The sequence below is a fragment of the Monodelphis domestica genome, chromosome 4 (assembly GCF_027887165.1).
Source record: "Monodelphis domestica isolate mMonDom1 chromosome 4, mMonDom1.pri, whole genome shotgun sequence".
NCBI classification, from domain to species: Eukaryota; Metazoa; Chordata; class Mammalia; order Didelphimorphia; family Didelphidae; genus Monodelphis; species Monodelphis domestica.
In genome coordinates, this window is record NC_077230.1 from 150,389,693 (window position 1) to 150,399,879 (window position 10,187).

The following is a 10,187-nucleotide window of genomic DNA, read 5'->3' on the forward strand; positions in this document are numbered from 1 at the left end:
GAGACAGAAGTTGCTGGGTTCAAATCTTGCTGCAGACATTTCCTAGCTGTGTGACCCTGGGCAAGTCACTTCACCCTCATTACCTAGCCCTTGCTGCTCTTTTGCCTTCAAACCAATACTCAGTATTGATTCTAAGAAAGATAAGGATTTTTTAAGGTAAATGGAGCATACCTGTCAACATTACTATAGTCCATTTTCATTGTCAGTACCAAAGGAACTAATTCAATTCCAAATACAAGGAATATGAAGTCAGGGCAAGAAGCTGGGCCAGCCAAATCAAGTATACTTTAGAGTATACTTGTGCTAGAGTAAAATTGTGCTAGAAATTACTTCATCTTGAAAAAAGTAAGAGATTGCTTTTTAAACGAATCCTCAGTGACAAAACACCCCCCAAAAATGGAGGGGGGGGGAAGATGATACTACTCAGAAAAGGCATTTGAGGATATGTTAATAATTACCATCCAATGTACCTAGTTTCTCATCTTCAAATATTTATGATAATGAACTACACATTTTGTCCTGGATAAAAAAATAAGAAGACACCAGGATTTTGCCAAAAATTTTCACAGTTAGACAACATCTCTGTAGTCACAAAATTAATTAACAGGTGCAGAGAACACAAAATTCCATTTTTGTTTTTGTTTATATGATACTATTAGTAGAGCAAGACAGATGCAGCCTTTAAAAGTTTTGTTTCAATTAGAAGATATGTTAAAATTCTTAGTAAATGCAACCAGAAAAGTAACTTTATAATCATCTGATTATTAACCTTAAGGATGATATAAAACAGGAGATTTATGCCCACCAAAAGTGTTCACAATCAGCATAGAGGATGTTCAGTCCAAAAGGAAAAGAGATTTCCTCTAGGTGGTGAAATCCTCCAGATACTCTTTTTTTCATCACATTATGCTCATTTCCTCAAACTCTAAAATATCAAAAGCTCTTTTCAATGTGATTCATGATTATTCAAAAGAAATTGTCCTAATGTAGAAAGTGTTAAATGGAGGGAAAGTGCCTATGAGATGCTGTTGGAAGGCCAGTCCAGGGAGCTAGTCCATCCCTATAGATATGTGGTCAGGCACTAAAAGTGTAGACAATAAAGTGAGCCCAGAGCAGAATAGCAAGAAGTAGTCTCCATTGCATTTGGGATATTGTTCAGCACTTTTAGCAAACCTGAACACCGGGACTATCATTCTTTGAATATGTCTGGACCCAAACAGAACCTGGCACTTTAAGAAATGCTTGTTGATTAAACCTCTCCCCAACACAGGCTTAAGACACTTAACCAACTTGCTATGGCGTGGTTGTGAATATTGGCATCCTACAGTCTCTGAAGAAACAGTCGCGGATGAGCCAGAGTTCAATGGAAAGATTCGAGGAGGATACAAATAGTCCCCAATTTCTAATGGTGATCGTTTTGAACAAGAAGTGCTATAAAATAAAGTGTGATGTGAAAAGGAGATAAGTAAGCCATTTAAGCAAAGCAGGGGATAACAAAGTGGACAGCCGGTGCACTCCACTGGTGCCCCCAAGTGAAAACATCTAGAAGACCTCCAACACCTTCATTTGGTAGATCCTCTCGGCGATGGACAAGATCATGGAACTGCACACATTGAGAATCACAAAGAATACGAAGGTATGGATGTGTTGTGATCTGCACAGTGGCAAGAAGTCATACAAATGAGATCATAAGAGCCATTGAATTATTGAAATCTATCCGTGTAGCAAAAAAAACAAACAAAAACTTCCCTTCCACCAGTGTTTTGCAAACAGCGGGCAATCAAATCAGTAGTGATAATGAGAGTGATGACGACAGAAGGAAATGGACTTTAAATTGTTGCTTCAAAGAGTGGTATTTGAAAAAGGTAACTTTCTGGCAGTGAAAATTATTAAAACTTTAGGAAGAGTCACCAATGAATTTGTTTCCCTTATAAGCCTGGGAATATGGAACAAAAATCCATCTTTCTCAGGGTCACTAAGATTTAAGTCAGGAAACATTCTTCTTGGTTTTTCTGTCTTCTGTTCAAAATGCTCTTCCACCATAATTGGGTTTTTCTTTTCACTAGAATAAGAAATAGGCAGTGTTCTTCTCTTGACAAAGGAGGAAAATAAAAGCCCAAGAATCTCAAAAACTTGCTCCATGACCTTCACCAGACTGGTGACATATGCAGAGATAGGAGCTTCTAGATATATTATTCCTGATACTTTCAACTATAAGGACTCCTTTTTAACATAATAAAGTTTTGTAGACACACACACACATGCACAGCATCTGATGAACCCTCCCTGCAAAAGCTCTGGGAATCTGCCACCCACAAATTGGGATTCAGCCACTTGTCCAACTCCAGTGTGTAGCTAAACCAAGAAACAGAGAGGCTCAGAGGCTGACAGCAGACATGATGTGACCAAAAAACAAATGCTTATTCCTTCCCATTCCTTGATTTAATCTTAAGCAATGGCTTCCTTGGTCAAATATGATAGCTTCAGGAAATTCTTAGTGATTTTATAGGATGTACAGCCCTCCACTTCTGCCCAAGTATTACTTGGAATCCGTGGGTTATGTCAGAAATCAATATGTCTATCAGAAATACTCGATTTTTTTGGATTTCTCAGCCACAGATCATTTGGCTGAACAGGGCTGAGGGCGAGAGGGAGACTTTCAAGAACGAGAAGAAATCAAAGCTTTGAAGTAAACCATGAACTCACTTCATAGTCCTGGAAAGCTAGAAAGGACTTTTCTCCTTTCAGTATTTGCTTCCCGGGGTTACTCCAAACAAGGGAATATCATAGATGGATGCTTCATTCTCCTAGAGGAGAACATGGTGCCTTTAAAGAAAGCCAACAGGGAATTGTTCATGACAGCTTAGAAATGAAGTTTGCCTGTGATGCCTGTTTACTGTTTGTCAGCACCTGTTACTTCCTATAAATATAGTTGATAAAAGGTGTCCTTCCAGCCTTTAAAGAGGAACCAAGTGTCTAAAGAATGGGAGTAGAATTTATGGTAAGGACACACATATGTACACACATACAAATATGCTTCATGGGGCGGGGGGGATCCATACATGTAATTCCACTGGTGCAGAAACACCTTTTACAGAAATTCCATAAATGCAAATGAGCAATTCCTTAAATATAACAAAATCTCAAACAGTTGTTTGCCCATGATCCGGAGCCACTATCTGTCTGAGGCAGGCCTTGACACCAGGTCTTCCTGATGGCCAGCCCTCTATCCACCACTCCCATGTTGGCACATAGTCCTGGAGGAGAGTTGCTCCCCTCCCCCTCTCCACCCAGGCCAAGGACATTTCTCACATGCCCCACCCCTCTGTCCAACAGCCCAATGGGAACTCTTCTTCCCTCACCTGTCTGGGGTAAGGTGTGAGAGTTACAGTTTGGGCACTCAGTATCTAAAAGGTTCACTATCACTGCACTACTATATGATATATTCCAATCATTTAACACAATTCTCCACTTTTCCTAGTATTTACAGCCATGAAGGTCAAACTGTGGAAGGAACTTCAGTGAATACAGAATCTCCTGGGGTTATGGGAGATAGTCAGTCCCCAGGAGAGGAGGCAGGCTGATGGGAAGAGGTTTTAATTCTTGAATGCAAAAGGCAAAGCAGTATGGATGTATTTCTAAGAGGAAGCCACATCAGATCCATTGAACCACCCTGTATTTAAAAAAAAAAAAAGCTCAAAAAGCTGACAAGATATTCAAAAGAGAAAATCTCAATGCCTGAACAAGTTATAGCATATGAATTTAATAGTATATTATGATGCTGTTAGAAATGATGAATTTTAGACAAGAAAATCTAAGAAGATATTAACTGGTAAAAGGAATAGAACTGAGAGAACAATTTATACAGTAACACCACCATAAAGACAAAACCACTGAAAAACTTGAGAGCCAATCCATGAAATGACAGGCCACAGTTCCAGAGGACAGACATCAGAACAGGAAGTCCTCTTGCTGAAAGACAAATGATGGACTCAAAATGCAGAATAAAATCTGGGGTTTTTGGACAGGATCAAAGTGAGAATTCGTTTTGTTTAACTGTGCATCCTTGTTACAGAGGTTTAGTTTAGTTCTTTTTAATGAGGGAAAAGGTAGAAAAACATAAAAGTACATTTGTTCATTGAAAAAGAAGTAGAAAAAATGTGAGGGGCTATCAAATTCCTGGGGCCCAGCATCAATGTACTTCTTATTGTAATGACCCCAAAACCCTAAGTCTGAAAGACCCGTGTGAATAAGCCATCAGCATCACCAAGCAGGCAAAAAAGGCTAAGCACACAACCAAAGAGAACTCCCAGCATCTCCCACAAAGGCAGGAACAGCATGCAAACATTTCTTTGCCCCGAGCTGGTGGAAAACCTTAAGTTGTTCATGAGTTGGATGATTAAGCAGTTTTAAGTAACCATAAAAATAATCATTAACAATCCAAACTGCCATAACACCTTTAAGTTTAGCAAAGCACCTTACAGACATTATCTCAGAGAGAAAAGGAAGCATTCCTGAAGTCTTGGTGTCTAATGCTGAGAAAAGAGGAGACTCTTCTGGTTATTCTGCAAAGCAAAGAGAGGGGCAGCTAAGTGGTGCAGGGGATAGCCGGGTTCAAATCTGACCTCAGATATTTCCTAGCTGTGTGACTCTGGGCAAATCACTTAACTTAACCCTCATTGTCTAGCCCTTACCATTTTTCTACCTTGGAACCAATACCCAGCATCGACTCTAAGACACAAGGGAAGGGTTTTAAAAAGGAAAGGAAAGGGAAGGGAAGGGGAAGGGAAGGGAAGAGAAGGGGAAAGGAAATGGAAAGGGAAAGAGAAGGGGAAGGAAAGGGAAAGGGAAGGAAAAGGGAAAGAGAAGGGGAAGGTAAGGGGAAAGGGAAATGGAAAGGGAAGGGGAAGGGGAAAGGGGAAGGGAAGGGGAAATGGAAAGGAAAGGGGAAGGGGAAAGGGGAAGGGAAGGGGAAATGGAAAGGGAAGGGGAAGGGGAAAGGGGAAGGGAAGGGGAAATGGAAAGGGAAGGGGAAGGGAAAGGAAAGGGGAAAGGAAAGGGGAAAGGAAATGTTACTTTAGACAACAGCCGAGGTCCTGTGCCATGTCATCTTGGACCTCAGTTTCCACATCTGTAAAACGAGACAACATGGTTTCTGGAGGCCTCTGAAGCTCTAAAACTGTAATCCTAATCTGAGACCACACCCCGCAAAACTGATAGAAGGAAAGTTTAGAACAGCGCCTGCGCCAAAATAAAGTGCTTTATCCAATAGGCTGCAGTCATGCATTCAACAGCACTGGCTGCACGGGGCTATACTTCCACAAAGCTGGTTGGGCAAAGTCCACCGATGCCGATTCCGGGGAAGATGTTCCAGGAATAGTACCGTAGAGCTACATCTTCCCTAAAAAGGGCAAAAAAGTTCTGTACCTCACTCTGCAGCAAGCTAAATAGCCAATTGACTTTTTGGGGTGGACGGAGCCTAGCCCATTACAGATCCTAGAAACTGAGCTTTGGGGGAAACTTGAATGATGTCAAAGCAACTTAAAAGTGGTAACAGGTTTAAAACCCAGAACCTTGAATGGCATAATGGCCTTTTCTTCTAAAACTTGTTTCCCTAGGGGGCAGCTGGGTAGCTCAGTGGATTGAGAGCCAGGCCTAGAGACGGGAGGTCCTGGGTTCAAATCTGGCCTCAGACATTTCCCAGCTGTGTGACCCTGGGCAAGTCACTTGATGCCCATTGCCTAGCCCTTACCACTCATCTGTCTTGAAGCCAATATACAGTATTGACTCCAAGACGAAAGGTATGGGTTTAAGAAAAAAATTTTTTTAATAAATAAAACTTGTTTCCTGGAACTGAGATGTTATCAGTCTGTAAATGACCACATCTTGGTTTCCTATCCTTCCCATCAGACTTCCATGATAGTCTAAAGAATATATATACATATATATATATATATATTTTTTTTTTTCCTTTCAGACCTCCCAATTCCCTATGCAAAAAGAAAGTAATGGTCCTAGCCAAAAGCCAATCAGGAGTCCCAACACATTTTGGCTTCAATTCCTAGACTCCATGGTCACATGTTTAAAGCAAAGTGATCTGATAACAATATAATCAAATCCAATGGTAGATATTCACATTCGTCAATGATCTGGTGAGGTGAAAACCATTGGGAGCAAAATGTTTTTTTTTTTTTCTGAAATAAAGGGAAATGCCTAACCATAACCTAATTCTTTCTTTCTTCTTCTTTTTTTTATCAAGAATCTGATGTTCTGCTATTTCTTGCCTCCTTTCCTTCATAAGTGTTTTCTTACATGTGCGATTCACATCTTCTTTCACAACAGGAGGAACAAGGAAATTTGTATTGTGTGGCAATGCTGGAATAACCTAAGTCAGATAATTTGCCACCTGTGGAAAGTAGGAAGGGAAGGAGAGAATTTGGTTTGCAAAAGGTCAGAAAGCAATTGTTAAAAAATTGTTTCTACACGTAATCTTTAAAAAAATAAGTAAAAGAAATGAGTTGGGGGAAAGTGATGGAGTGGGAATGCAAAAAAAACTGGAAACTCGATGTGGGGTAAATACTCATGTTTATATACATTTCTGTTTATAAATTCAAAAGTGGCCATTTAGACACCCCTGTTATAACTGGCAGAATGATTAATGGGTAAAAAAGAATGAGTCAGGGGCAGCTAGGTGGCACAGTGGATTGAGAGTCAGGTCTAGAGATGGAAGATCCTGGGTTCAAATTTGACCTTCCCTTACAGTTGTAAAAATTAAAATTAATCTCATTAATAAAAAATGTTATATATTTGGAGTTTTATTAAATGATCATTAGATATCAAGGAATAAAGAGGATACAAAATAAAGACCATGTGCCCATGGCTGATTAGTCCATTTAAAATCCTGGAGCTTAGCTTACCACCTCCACCATGCTGGCTGCAAACCCAAGAAATAGGCCCAAGAGAACAGCCCACTTGCTAATATCCTCTGTCTACAGGAAGTATGTAAGGGCAGGAAGTCAGTGGGCTCCCAGGAAATGTAGTTCTTTTTGAGGTTAGGGTAACAGATTTTCAATTATACACAGTGTAACCCTGAGCAAAGAATTTAATCCCCATTAAAGATTAAGAGCCCTTACTGCTCTTCTGCCCTAGAACCAATACACAGTATTTTATCTAAGACAGAAAGTAAGATATTTATTTTTTTTAAAAAGAGGGGGAAAAAGGCAATCAACCTAGTTGAGCAGAAATTACCACATTCCCTTTCAAAAAATTTGTTCCCTTTAATCCTAGTTGGAAAGAATCTCAATGGCCTTCTAGTTACAACATGACCATGAACCCTCTCTACAATATTTCCACTCATTCTTCACTTGAAAATGTCTAATGATGAGGAATCTATCCCCTCTCAAGACAGCCCATTCCAATTCTAGATAGCTCTAATTGTTAGTAAATCTTTTCCTCACATTGAGCCTAACTCAGTGTTTCTGATGTGTCCATCCACATTGTTCCTACTGTTCCACATGGAGGCCAAGTGGAACAAGACCTCCACGTGGTGGCCATTCAAACACTAGAAGACAGCTCTCATGTCTCTCTCCAAGACTCCCCTTTTCCAGGACCTTTTATTTCAAGATCTTAATCATATACCACAACTTTTTCAGCTACTCCTCTATTGATTGACACCCCTTCGATTTCCAATTCTTTGCCACTACAAAAAGAGGTTATAAATATTTTTGTACAAATAGGTCCTTGCCACCATCTTCATTTTTATTTCTTCAGGATACAGACCTGGTAGTGGTATTACTGGATCAAACGGTATGGACAACTTTATAACTCTTTGGACATAGTTCCAAATTGCTCTCCAGAATGGTTGGATCAGTTCACAATTCTATCATCAATGGATCAGTGTCCCAGTTCTCCCATGTTCCCCTCCAACATTTATCATTTTCCTTTACTGTCATATTAGCCAATAGGCTCCGGGTGAAGTGGTACCCTAGAGATGTTTTAATTTGCATTTCTTCAATCAATAGTGACTTAGAACATTTTTTCATGCTTTGATTCTTCATCTGAGAACTGCTTATTTATATTTTATATCCTGTTACCATTTATCAATTGAGGGATTGAACAAAACTGCTACTACCACTGCCACCCAAGCCTGTCCAATTAGTCTCTCTCCTCCAGGGTCTTTTAATGGCCTCATATGACATGATCTCAGATTCCTCATGATCCTGGATCGCTTTCCTTTGGACTTTTTTCCACCTTGTCATTGACATTCATCAAATACCAGCACACCAAACTAATCTTAATACTTCAGAAATACAGAGAATTTTTTAGTGAACTGCAAACTCAAAATGAGTTACCAGTATAATATAAGCCAAAAAATTTAATACAACAATAGGCTGCATTAAGAGAACCCTAGTATCCAGATGGGGTCAGCTACATAGCATAGTGAATATGGAGCCTGGAGTCAGGAAGATCTGAGTTCAAATCTAGCCTCAGGCACTTACTAGCTGTATGACCCAGGACAAGTCTTGACCCTGTTTGTTTCAGTTTGCTCTTCAATCAAATAAGCTGGAGGAGGAAATGACAAAATCACTCCAATGTCTTTGCCAAGAAAACATCATGGGCAAAGTCCATGGGATCTCATAGAGTTGAACAGGACTGAATGACTAAACAACAGCAACAACGTGTCAGATGAAGGATTGTACTGTGCCCTGGTCAGACTACATCTGTCAATCAGTCAATAAGCATTTATTAAGTGCCAAGCACTGTGCTAAGCTAAGCACTGGGGATACAGCAAGCGACAAAAGACAGTCCCTGCCTTCAAAGAGCTCATGGTCTAATGGGGGAGACAAAATGGAGGTATGATGATGGTCCTCAAGGATTGGAAAGACTATTATGTGGAAGAGGGAGTTGTAGACTTGTTTTATTATTCTTGTTGGACCAAGAGCACAAGTTGCTAAGAGATTTGGGCTTGATGTGGGGAGAATCTTCCTTGTAATTAGAGATATCCAAAAGTAAAATGGGCTGCCTCTGTAGGAAATGGCTTTTTCATTACTGTACATTCTCAAGTTAGAGATTATAATATCTTTATCAATGATATTATAGAAGAAATTCTTGGTCAGGTACAGTCTGAACTAGCTGGCCTCTACGGCCTCTTTAAATTTTATAAATCTGAGAAGTAAGAATCTGAAATATAAAGCTAAATCTTGATCTGTTTTGGGGGGACCCTTGCTCTCTTAACCTAGTGTTGATAGACCCTGGGGGATTGGGTCTTGTAAGGATAATTTAGGGTTGCGACCTAATCTAAATTTAATTTTTGGTCACCAGGGGACATCCCAAATAAAAATACCCAAATCAGTTTGGAAATATACGGTGGCTTAATCAATATATAGGGAAGAAATCAAGGAGAAGAGAGAGAGAAGGTATAGGATTTCTCCCACCTGGCCTGTGCCAGGGGGAGTTCAAAATCTTCCACCACAAGGTTTCTGAAGAAGATTAGAGGCTTCTAAGTGGATAGTGTTTAGAAGGCAAAAGAGAAAGAATCAGCCTAAAACTCTGAGAGATCTCAGAGAAGACACCTCACCAAATTAGGTTACAAGGCTTCCTCCAGTATGGTATCAAGGAAAACTCACCAGTAAAAACTGGACAATAGCAGCCACCATGCCAAGATGCTGACATGCTCAGTCAGCTGCCACTAGCCACCTTCTCTGCTGTCCAAGAGCCCCAAGAGAGGAAGTGATGCCAAATATATAGACAGTTTTACATCACTTTCCTGCATCTCACATGTACCAATGATATCTTAGGCTTGACTTAGGACAGCCCAGGGATCTGTCAGTTGTTTCTGATTTGTTATTTGCTAGCACATGTTTGTCATAGGCCATCCTCCTAAATACTTAATCCTGAAGTATGGGTGTAGACATTCCTGATTTTGTTAGACTAAGTAGGGTGGAGTAATCTAAAGTTCACAATTTACTGATTTTTGTTAGACTAAGTAAGGTAGAATAATCTAAAGTTCACAGTTTGTGAATAGTTCTGGGGTGGGAGTGGGGAGTTTGTGAACTTGGGTGGGGGGAAAATTTACATCTTTATTTTCTCTAACCTCTAACTGAAATTTAACAATTCTTTTATTAATTTTTTTAAAATTTATCTAAGAAAGGATCCATAGGCTTCACCAATTTGCCAAAGGGTCCCAT